The 11,670-nt window shown below is 33.9% G+C and overlaps 1 non-coding gene across 1 annotated transcript; it reads right to left on the bottom strand.

Annotated features, from left to right (window-relative positions):
• Positions 1-7,153: 7,153 nt before the first annotated feature.
• On the bottom strand, positions 7,154-7,260 carry LOC127112035 (small nucleolar RNA R71). The gene has a single exon (XR_007798606.1). It is a non-coding gene; the product is annotated as a small nucleolar RNA R71 (small nucleolar RNA).
• Between the last annotated feature and the right edge of the window lie 4,410 nt (positions 7,261-11,670).

Here is an 11,670-nt window from a genome sequence, read left to right as displayed (position 1 = left end):
TCCCTTTGTGCCACATGTCACAAGATAAGAGGATTTTTTTTTTGAAAAAAAAACTTGTGAGACTCTTTCCGGCATGCAAAATCGCCCCCAATTTTTTTTGGTTAATTTTTGTTTTGTTTTAGTTATTATTATTATTATTATTATTATTATTATTATTATTATTATTATTATTATTATTATTATTATTATTATTATTATTATTATATTATTATTATTATTATTATTATCATTATTATTATCATCATTATTATAGTATACTATAACTATTATTATTATTTGATTATCACTAATTATTATTATTATTGTTGTTAGTATTGTTAACTATTATTATTATTATTATTATTATTATTATTTTTATTAATTTTTTTATCATTAGTTATTATCATTATTTTTATTATTATTATTATTATTATCATTATTATTATCATTTTTTGTTAATTATTATTATTATTATAATAATAATGATAATAATAATAATTATTATTATTATTGTTATTATTGTTAATGTTAATTATTAGTTATTATTATTTTTATTTTTTTTATTTCTAATTAGTGTTATTTATTAATATTTTTGATTAATTATTATATTATTGTCATTATCATTTATTATTGTTGCTAATTACTATTTAATTATTATTATTGTTGGTTATTATTATTAATTATCATTATTTGTTTATTATTATTGTTAATTTTACTATTTGATTATTAATTTTATTAATTGTTGTTGTCATTATAATAATTATTGTTATTATTTGATTATTGATAAATTATTATTATTACTATTATTTATTTTTATTATTTATTGTTATGATTACTATTATTGGTTTATTTTCATTGTTAATTCATTATTATTATTATTTATTATTATTATTATTATTATTATTTATTGATTAATATGTTTATTTTAAATTATTAAAGAAAAAAATCGATTTATTTGCCATGTCGATTTTTCACAGATGCGATGCAATTTTGGAGTTAGAATTCAATTTAACTTCAGAAATTGTTCAAATGCATAAAGTTTTGTTGACCGGCCTCAGATAGGGTGACTCCTACATGAATCATCTTACAATTGCTTAACATAACGCTAAATTATGAAGTTCAAATCTTTGATTTAATTTCGAGTTCATTGGCTTTCTCTTGGGTCTTCTTACAACGAGATTTTTTATTTACAATTCTCTTTCGAGTTTGTTTTTGATTAAGTATTATGTTATATTCCCATTTAACAAATTGTACTCTCATTCTCGTAATATGTAAATAAGTTTACCGCTTTTATTTATTTTTGTTATGACATTTGATTGTTAATTCAAATATTAAAATCAACTACTTTCAGAAAAAAAAAAACAAAAAAATAAATACTTGATCCAACGTCGAGCCTTTTTCCCAAATCAAATCCAAATTGAATACAAAGTCGAGCATAACCCCTGACACATTCAAACTCTTTTTATAATCAAACTTGCAACGCTTGATCCAACATAAAGTCGTTGATGCAAAAACCTTTTTTATAATAAAATTGAAAGACAAATGGCCAAGAGATGCACATCTCTTCAGACCCTTTGATGGTCGAGCGTTCAGAGCACATTGAATTCAAAATAATTATTAGTCTTTCAAATCAAAAACCATTAAACAAACCTGAAAAAGGGGACAATGGGACCACATTCATGCATACCCCGAGTAAACGCGCGCTTGGTGCACACCTGTGCTAAAATGTTTACTCACCTTCCATAAAGATCAAATCTTCATGATAAAAGCACCTTAACCAATCAAACTTGTTTTCCACCCATGTGCGACCCCGAAAACATTTTCAAAAAAGTGTATGCCACATTCATTTCGATGCAAAACAAACAAAGACTTTAACCTCTAAGAGCGAGCAACAAGTAAAGGTTTGACCGCTTAAATGCGATCTAAGCATCACTCTCTAAAAGAAATTAATCCAGTAGTTCTCTTTTAGCAGAACTATGTAGCCTTGAGTTCTCCATGGCACTTGAAGATACATAGGAGAAGGATTAAGAAATTTTGTCAGGAACATTAATGTAAAAAACACCCTTTTAATAAAAAATGTTCTTTCTTTCTCTTTTCTTACACGATAAGTAAGAAGATCGCAAACTAATATCACGCTAACACTCTTACACGAAACTAACTAAATGGGTCTCATCGAGTTAAATGGATGTAAGAGGTGCTAATACTTTCCACTTGCATAACCGACTCCCGAACCCAATTTTGTTGTGACGACCATTTATTTTTGTTTTTCGTGAGTTTTATCGATATTTTCTCTTTCCCTCTCCGGGAATAAATAAAGTTCGGTGGCGACTCTATTTTATTTATATTTTGAGTGTTCCTTAAGCTTGCAAGCGTTAGTTTTCTTAATCTACGCTTCATGTAGTTTAACCTGACGTGCTCGTTTGAATTTTTCAACTTCTTTTTCGATCGCATTTTTTAGCAGACTGAGCCTTTTAACCGGTCATTTTTATTTTAAAATTGGATCAAAACCTATATATTTTCAAGAAGTTTATTTGACGCAGATAATTTTTGTGCATTCGATTTAATTTTTTGGGCATTTTCGTGCCCGATTTTATTTCTTTTTTATCCGATTATTTTTGTTTTTTTTCCTAAATAGTCGGTGGAATAATTTAGAATTATCTATGTTTCCTAAATAGTCGATTATTTGTTAACCATTGAATCATACACACATATATATAATAAAAAAAATTAAATCACATATATAATAAAGATTTAAGCAAATAATTTAAGTTTCACTCACTCCTTTCAACTTTTCCAATTCTCCGTTCCAAAATATTTGGGCCGCCACATGTGCTATCCTTATCTCATATTCTAATAACTTTCCAACGGTTTTGTACTTTTCTTTTTTGAACTTTAAGTCGTCTTTAAGATCCATTTCTCGTGAAGTATCAAATCTTAAACATTCCTAAATGTATGAGTGTAAAAAATAAATTCGAATATTTTAAATAAACAATATTAAAAACAATAGTAAGTAGAATTTATGTACCTTCCGTTCGGTTTTAGTCATGTTTAAACTTCCCACGTATGTATATGATTGTTCTTGAACACAACCATTTTTGTTTACCCAATTAATTGTATCCAAAATTACACGTCCATCCTTATTTAATTTTCCATCTAAAAGGAAATTATCAAAGATGACCTGGGCTGAAAACTCTATCACCTCTCTGCCTTTCTCAACATAATGTAAAACCTCAAGCACACCACAGACAGCGAATGCAAAGCAACAATCTGAAGAAAAAACATAATAGTGAATGAAAAGTTAAATATTTAAAATTTGTTTTAAACTATATAAACTATAATTAAGAAATAATAATATATAAAAAAAACATACTGCCATATCGTTAGTTTCTGATTGAATTAAAAAAATCGCTTCTTCTCCAATCACAATAAGTAAAACAAGAACGGATTATATTTGTGTAAAATTAAAATAAATATTATGATAATTAAATTATTGAAATATTTTTGTAAGAATTTGATATTTGACACAATTTTAATTGAATAAAATATATATTATAAAAATTGTATCTAAATATAAATGTGATAATGTTGGGTTTGGGCTCCTTCCTATATGAAGAAAGGTCTAAATATGATTAGCCCATTTGTCTCACTTATTTAAGCGGAGATGATCAATTTAGAGTCGATAGAGATGGAGAGAAAACAAGGGTTCAAAAGAGAGAAAAGAGGAGAAAAACCTATTCCCGTTTTTGTGCAACCAGACTCACTAAATCGACGATCATGGATTTGTTAACCATTGAATCATACACACATATATATAATAAAAAAAATTAAATCACATATATAATAAAGATTTAAGCAAATAATTTAAGTTTCACTCACTCCTTTCAACTTTCCCAATTCTCCGTTCCAAAATATTTGGGCCGCCACATGTGCTATCCTTATCTCATATTCTAATAACTTTCCAACGGTTTTGTACTTTTCTTTTTTGAACTTTAAGTCGTCTTTAAGATCCATTTCTCGTGAAGCATCAAATCTTAAACATTCCTAAATGTATGAGTGTAAAAAATAAATTCGAATATTCTAAATAAACAATATTAAAAACAATAGTAAGTAGAATTAATGTACCTTCCGTTCAGTTTTAGTCATGTTTAAACTTCCCACGTATGTATATGATTGTTCTTGAACACAACCATTTTTGTTTACCCAATTAATTGTATCCAAAATTACACGTCCATCCTTATTTAATTTTCCATCTAAAAGGAAATTATCAAAGATGACCTGGGCTGAAAACTCTATCACCTCTCTGCCTTTCTCAACATAATGTAAAACCTCAAGCACACCACAGACAGCGAATGCAAAGCAACAATCTGAAGAAAAAACATAATAGTGAATGAAAAGTTAAATATTTAAAATTTGTTTTAAACTATATAAACTATAATTAAGAAATAATAATATATAAAAAAAACTTACTGCCATATCGTTAGTTTCTGATTGAATTAAAAAAATCGCTTCTTCTCCAATCACAATAAGTAAAACAAGAACGGATTATATTTGTGTAAAATTAAAATAAATATTATGATAATTAAATTATTGAAATATTTTTGTAAGAATTTGATATTTGACACAATTTTAATTGAATAAAATATATATTATAAAAATTGTATCTAAATATAAATGTGATAATGTTGGGTTTGGGCTCTTTCCTATATGAAGAAAGGTCTAAATATGATTAGCCCATTTGTCTCACTTATTTAAGCGGAGATGATCAATTTAGAGTCGATAGAGATGGAGAGAAAACAAGGGTTCAAAAGAGAGAAAAGAGGAGAAAAACCTATTCCCGTTTTTGTGCAACCAGACTCACTAAATCGACATTCATGGATTTGTTAATCATTGAATCATACACACATATATATAATAAAAAAAATTAAATCACATATATAATAAAGATTTAAGCAAATAATTTAAGTTTCACTCACTCCTTTCAACTTTCCCAATTCTCCGTTCCAAAATATTTGGGCCGCCACATGTGCTATCCTTATCTCATATTCTAATAACTTTCCAACGGTTTTGTACTTTTCTTTTTTGAACTTTAAGTCGTCTTTAAGATCCATTTCTCGTGAAGCATCAAATCTTAAACATTCCTAAATGTATGAGTGTAAAAAATAAATTCGAATATTCTAAATAAACAATATTAAAAACAATAGTAAGTAGAATTAATGTACCTTCCTTTCAGTTTTGGCATTCAAGCTCCACGTTTGCCTTCTTGTGTGTGTTTTGGTTCGGAAGCTGATGTAAGCCCAGTGATTGGCATTCAGGCTCCACGTTTGCCTTTGCCTGTGTTTTTTTGTGTGCGTGTTAGCCGAGCTACGAATGCTCTGATTCTCCTTCGTCCAAAGGAGATACGTATGCATAGGATGCGACATCCTAGCGAGCATGTGTCGTTTCCCCTGTCCGAACTACTTTGACTCTGATGTCTATGCTTGATAGACTAAGTAGGCCCAGGATGCGATATCCTGCCGAGTTCAGTCTTGTCTGTTTTCTTGTGTCTCTATCAGCCAGTGTGTGTGTGTGTTTTGAGAAGTGTTTTAGCAACCATTTTCCCTTCCTATTGTGCGTGGATCCCGTCGAGTACGACGGATGCGTAGGGGTGCTAATACCTTCCCTTCGCATAACCGACTCCCGATCCCATTCTCTTTGGTCGCAAGACCATGCTTTTTCCAGGTTTACTTTGAGCGTTTCTTTTCCCTCTTTTGGGATAAATAACGCACGGTGGCGGCTTTGTTGTTCTTGTTTCCCGCCGGTTTTTCGCGTAATGCGACAATACCAAAGTTTTTGTACGAGAGTAAAAGACATAAAGAAGTTAAAATCAATAGAACGACGGTTTGAGCCTTTAACTGGACAGTGTAAATTGGACATTAACTTTAAATCAGGGCGAAAGCAATTTTTAGAGTTAATTAAATTCTAATCATTTTCAAAAAGTATTTTTAAAGGTTAAATGTGAGGACGAGAGTTAAGCATTTAAGTTTAATCATATAATCTAAGTCAACAGAGCGAGAGTTTGAGACGAGGGTGTTTAAACGGTTAGTATTTTCTTAAAAAGAGTTTCTAAAGATTTTATTGTTTTCAAAAAGTGATTTTAGATTTAACTAAATAGTGAGAGCGTACGTTAATATAAAGTCATAGTCTTATTCAACAGAGCGAGAGTTTGAGAAAAGACTTTTAATCAATAGTGTCTACTGAAAAGACTTATTTTAAAACTAAGAACCCAACGAAGATTTGATTCCCTAATTACGACGAACTACATACCGATATCCGTGTTATTTGATATTCAATCTAGATCCCATTTTAGTTTTACTTTTCCCCCTAATCATCAAAGAATCTTCCGCCTTAGCTTTACGAAGTAACCTTAGAAAAACGGTATATCGATTCATTAAGTCCCTGTGGGATCGATATCTTTTAAAACTACGCGATTAGACTGTGCACTTGCAGTTAATACCCCAATAGACTCATAAAGTCGCGATCAAGTTTTTGGCGCCGTTGCCGGGGACTTTTATTTAGTCGATATCGTAACTCTTCTGTTACGCTGTAGAGACTAAGGCTATTTCTATTTTTTCCTTCTTTTTCATTGATTTGTATGCCACACACTCGCTCACAAGGCGAACCGTTTTACTTACGAATCAATGACGTTGAACGATATCTCCGAGTCTTACGACGAATTCGGGAGTATCGTGCCGCGAACAATCTTCCTCCAATCGAAATCCCTGATCTCAAAAATCTCCTTCCTTCGCCGATACCCGAGATGGCAGAACCAGCTCGTGCTCTTCGAGATTACGCTGCTCCATCGCAAGATGAGCCACATTCGAGTATTGCTCCACCCGCAATCGAAGCGAACAACTTCGAACTTAAACCTTCGCTATTGCAAGCAGTGCAACAGAACCAATTCTCTGGAAATCCTACCGAGGATCGAAACCTTCATTTATTAGTATTTGTCCAATACGCTGATACTGTAAAAGCTAATGGTGTCACTTCAGAGGCAATTCGACTTCGTCTCTTTCCTTTCTCGTTAAGAGATAAAGCTAGAAGATGGCTTCAATCTCTTCCTTCCAACTCAGTCACCACATGGAATGAGTTGAAGAAAGTCTTTCTTGCCCGATATTTTCCTCCAAGCAAAACAGCTATGTTGAGAGCCCAGATAAATGGATTTAAACAGAAAGATAACGAGTCTCTTTTCGAAGCATGGGAAAGATACATGGACATGATGAGACTTTGTCCACACCATGGTTTAGAGGACTGGTTAGTAATTCACACCTTCTATAATGGTCTCTTGTACAACACAAGGTTAACAATAGACGCTGCCGCCGGTGGTGCGCTTATGGATAAACCTTACGCTGACGCTTATCAACTCATCGAGAGCATGGCCCAAAATCATTATCAGTGGGGAAGCGACCGAACAATGGTAGAAAAACCTCAAACAAAAAGTGGCATGTACGAGATAAGTAGCCTTGATCATGTTAATGCAAAAGTGGATGCTCTTGCCCAGAAAATTGAAAGTTTAAATGTATCACCTCCAGCCACCGTGGTTGCAGTAACTCAAAATTGCGAAGTCTGTGGAATTCAAGGTCACACGCCTACAGATTGTCAACTCCTAACAGGAATTCAAGCAGAGCAGGTGAACTATGCTCAAGGAAATCCTTACTCGCATACCTATAACTCAAACTGGAAGAACCATCCTAACTTTTCATATAAAAGTAATAATGCTTTATACGCACCAGGTCAAGCACTCAGTCAAGCTCCAGCTATACCTCCTGGATATCAAAAGCCAACCCCATCTACACCTAACAATAACGTTCCTAGGAAATCCAATCTGGAAATCATGATGGAGAACTTCATAGCTTCTCAACAGCAAACCAATAAAGAGTTCTTAAACCAGAATGTACACACTAACGAACAGATTAAACAACTAGCAAGTAAAGTAGATGCCCTGGCTACCCATAACAAAATGTTGGAAACACAAATCTCACAAGTAGCTCAACAACAAGCACCTACTGCTGCCCCAACTGGTACATTTCCTGGACAGCCCCAACCTAACCTAAAAGGCCATGCTCATGCTATTATATTAAGAAGTGGAACAGAGGTAGAAGGACCATCTGACCCAAGGATTGAAAATCAAAACTCTAAAAAGTCAACTGAGGAAGAAAGTAAACCTAAGGAAAAGGAAGAGTGTAATAAGGAAACCGTAGAAAACAAAGAACCTTATGTACCTCCGCCGCCTTACAAACCACCTATCCCTTACCCTCAAAGGCTTATTAAAACCAAAGACGCGGGCCAATTTAAAAAATTTGTTGACTTACTGAAACAATTAAACGTCACAATTCCTTTTACAGAAGCTATTACACAGATGCCCTCATATGCTAAGTTCTTAAAAGAAATTTTATCTAATAAAAGGAAACTTGAAGATAGCGAAACTGTTACACTCACCGCTGAGTGTAGCGCAATAATCCAGAATATGCCTCCTAAACTTAAAGATCCTGGTAGTTTTTCTATACCCTGTCATATAGGAAAATTTGTCATAGATAAAGCTTTGTGCGATTTAGGAGCCGGTATCAGGGTTATGCCCTTGTCCATATGCAAGAGACTTGAAATGGGAGAATTAAGACCAACTAAAATGTCTGTGCAATTAGCGGATTGTTCCGTTAGATATCCCGTAGGAATTCTTGAAAACGTTCCCGTGCGCATAGGTCAATTCTACATTCCCACCGATTTTATAATTATGGATATAAGAGAAGATGAAGTTATCCCCATTATATTGGGAAGACCATTCTTAGCAACCGTCGGTGCTATCATAGACGTAAAACGAGGACGACTCACTTTCGAAGTGGGAGAAGAGAAAATTGAGTTTATTCTTTCCAAGTTTTTGAAAGCACCTGCAATAGAAGACACGTGCTACTTCATGGATATCATTGATGAATGCATAAAAGAAACAGAATTAGAAAATGACGAATTGTCTGACTACCGTGTAGAAGACAGACTGAACCAATGTTTAGCAATAACATCAGATCCTACGCAATGCCTTAAGAAACCAACCTTAGACCTGAAAACACTTCCCAAAAATCTGAGATATGAGTTCCTAGACTTAGAACTTGAACGACCAGTGATAGTCAATGCAGACCTAGGAAAACTTAAAACCGAAAAACTCCTACATATCTTAAGAAAATATCCAACCGCACTAGGATACAACATCACCGATCTTAAAGGGATAAGTCCTTCTATTTGTATGCACCGCATCATGCTAGAAGAAGACTGTAAAACTTCTAGGGAACATCAGAGGAGACTAAACCCGATCCTGAGTGAGGTAGTGAAGAAGGAAGTAATGAAGTTATTAGAGGCAGGTATCATATATCCTATATCCGATAGCAAATGGGTTAGTCCTGTACACGTAGTACCAAAGAAAGGAGGTATAACCGTGATCGAAAATGAAAAAGGAGAAACTATAACCAAACAAATTGAATCGGGATGGAGAATGTGCATTGACTATAGGAAGCTAAACAAAGCAACCCGAAAAGATCATTTCCCTTTACCATTCATAGACCAGATGTTAGAGCGACTAGCCAAGCATTCTCATTTCTACTATCTGGACGGTTACTCAGGTTTCTTTCAAATACCAATTCATCCTGATGACCAAGAAAAGACAACGTTCACATGTCCTTTTGGTACCTTCGCTTATCGACGAATGCCATTTGGCTTGTGCAATGCTCCTGCAACCTTCCAAAGGTGCATGATGGCAATATTCTCCGATTTTCTCGAAAACATCATGGAAGTCTTTATGGATGACTTTTCCGTATGCGGGCAAAGTTTCGAAGAATGTCTTGAAAACCTAGAGAGAGTTCTAGAACGATGTGTAAAAGTAAACCTAGTACTTAATTGGGAAAAATGTGACTTTATGGTACAAGAAGGAATTGTTTTAGGACACATCATATCAAATAGAGGAATTGAAGTAGACAAAGCCAAAATAGAGGTAATCGAAAACCTTCAACCTCCGAAAACTGTGAGAGAAATACGAAGCTTCTTAGGACATGCCGGTTTTTACCGACGATTCATTAAAGATTTCTCTAAAATAACTAAACCTTTAACCGGATTATTGATGAAAGACGATGAATTCATATTCGACAATAAATGTTTAGAAGCATTTCAAACACTTAAACAAGCATTGATCTCCGCACCCATAATGCAGACCCCAGATTGGAATGAACCTTTCGAAATAATGTGTGACGCAAGTGACTACGCCGTAGGCGCTGTTTTAGGACAACGAAAGGATAAAAAACTTCACGTCATATATTATGCAAGTAGAACTCTAGATGAAGCACAAATGAATTACGCCACGACCGAGAAGGAACTTTTAGCAGTAGTATTTGCACTAGATAAATTTCGTTCCTACTTGGTCGGAGCTAAAATAATCGTTTACACTGATCACGCTGCCATTAAGTACCTCTTAACAAAGAAGGACGCTAAACCTAGACTCCTAAGGTGGATCTTGTTGCTACAAGAATTCGATTTGGAAATCAAAGATAAAAAGGAACTGAAAACGTAGTAGCAGATCACCTCTCTAGACTTGAAAACCTGGAACCGGAAAGAACATCGATCAACGATGACTTCTCGTACGACAAACTCATAGCTAGTTTGGAAGAAAATAGAGTTGATGAGCAGGTAAAAACCACCTTGGCTGTATGCGTTACACCCTGGTACGCTGATTTTGTCAATTATTTAGCCGCCGGAGTGGTCCCACTTGATTTATCCTACCAACAAAAGAAACGATTCTTCCATGACGTAAAACGTTATTACTAGGACGACCCTTTACTTTTCAAAAGAGGCCCTGATGGTATTTTCCGTCGCTGTATACCTGAAGAAGAGGTAGAAAGTATAGTCCAACATTGTCATTCCGCTTCTTATGGTGGACACGCAAGTACATCCAAAACCTGCTCTAAAATCCTACAAGCCGGTCTTTATTGGCCAAACATATGGAAGGATGTACATACCGCTGTCAAGAAATGTGATAGGTGTCAACGCACATGAAGTATATCTAGACGTGACGAAATGCCACAAAAAGGCATTTTGAAAGTAGAAATTTTCGATGTGTGGGGAATAGATTTCATGGGACCTTTTCCACCTTCTTTCGGTAACAAGTACATACTCGTAGCGGTTGACTACGTATCAAAATGGATTGAGGCTATAGCTTCTCCAACAAACGACACACGGGTAGTAATTAAACTCTTTAAGAATATAATCTTTCCAAGATTTGGTGTCCCAAGAATAGTAGTCAGTGACGGTGGATCGTATTTCATATCTAGGATACTTGAAAAATTATTGTTTAAGTATGGTGTAAAACATCGAGTAGCAACACCTTACCATCCGCAAACTAGTGGACAAGTGGAAGTGTCTAATAGAGAAATTAAACAGATATTGGAAAAAACTGTAGCTACATCGAGGAAAGACTGGTCATCCAAATTACCCGAAGCTTTATGGGCATATCGAACCGCTTACAAAACTCCCATAGGAACAACTCCATTTAAGCTTATTTATGGTAAATCTTGCCACCTCCCAGTGGAGTTAGAATATAAGGCATATTGGGCTATTAAAAACTTAAATTTAAACTATAAGGCCGCCGGTGAAAAGCGAATTCTTGATATAAACGAATTA

This window comes from Lathyrus oleraceus, unplaced genomic scaffold (genome assembly GCF_024323335.1).
Source record: "Lathyrus oleraceus cultivar Zhongwan6 unplaced genomic scaffold, CAAS_Psat_ZW6_1.0 chrUn0016, whole genome shotgun sequence".
NCBI lineage: Eukaryota > Viridiplantae > Streptophyta > Magnoliopsida > Fabales > Fabaceae > Lathyrus > Lathyrus oleraceus.
This window is presented reverse-complemented; position numbering and strand designations above follow the sequence as displayed.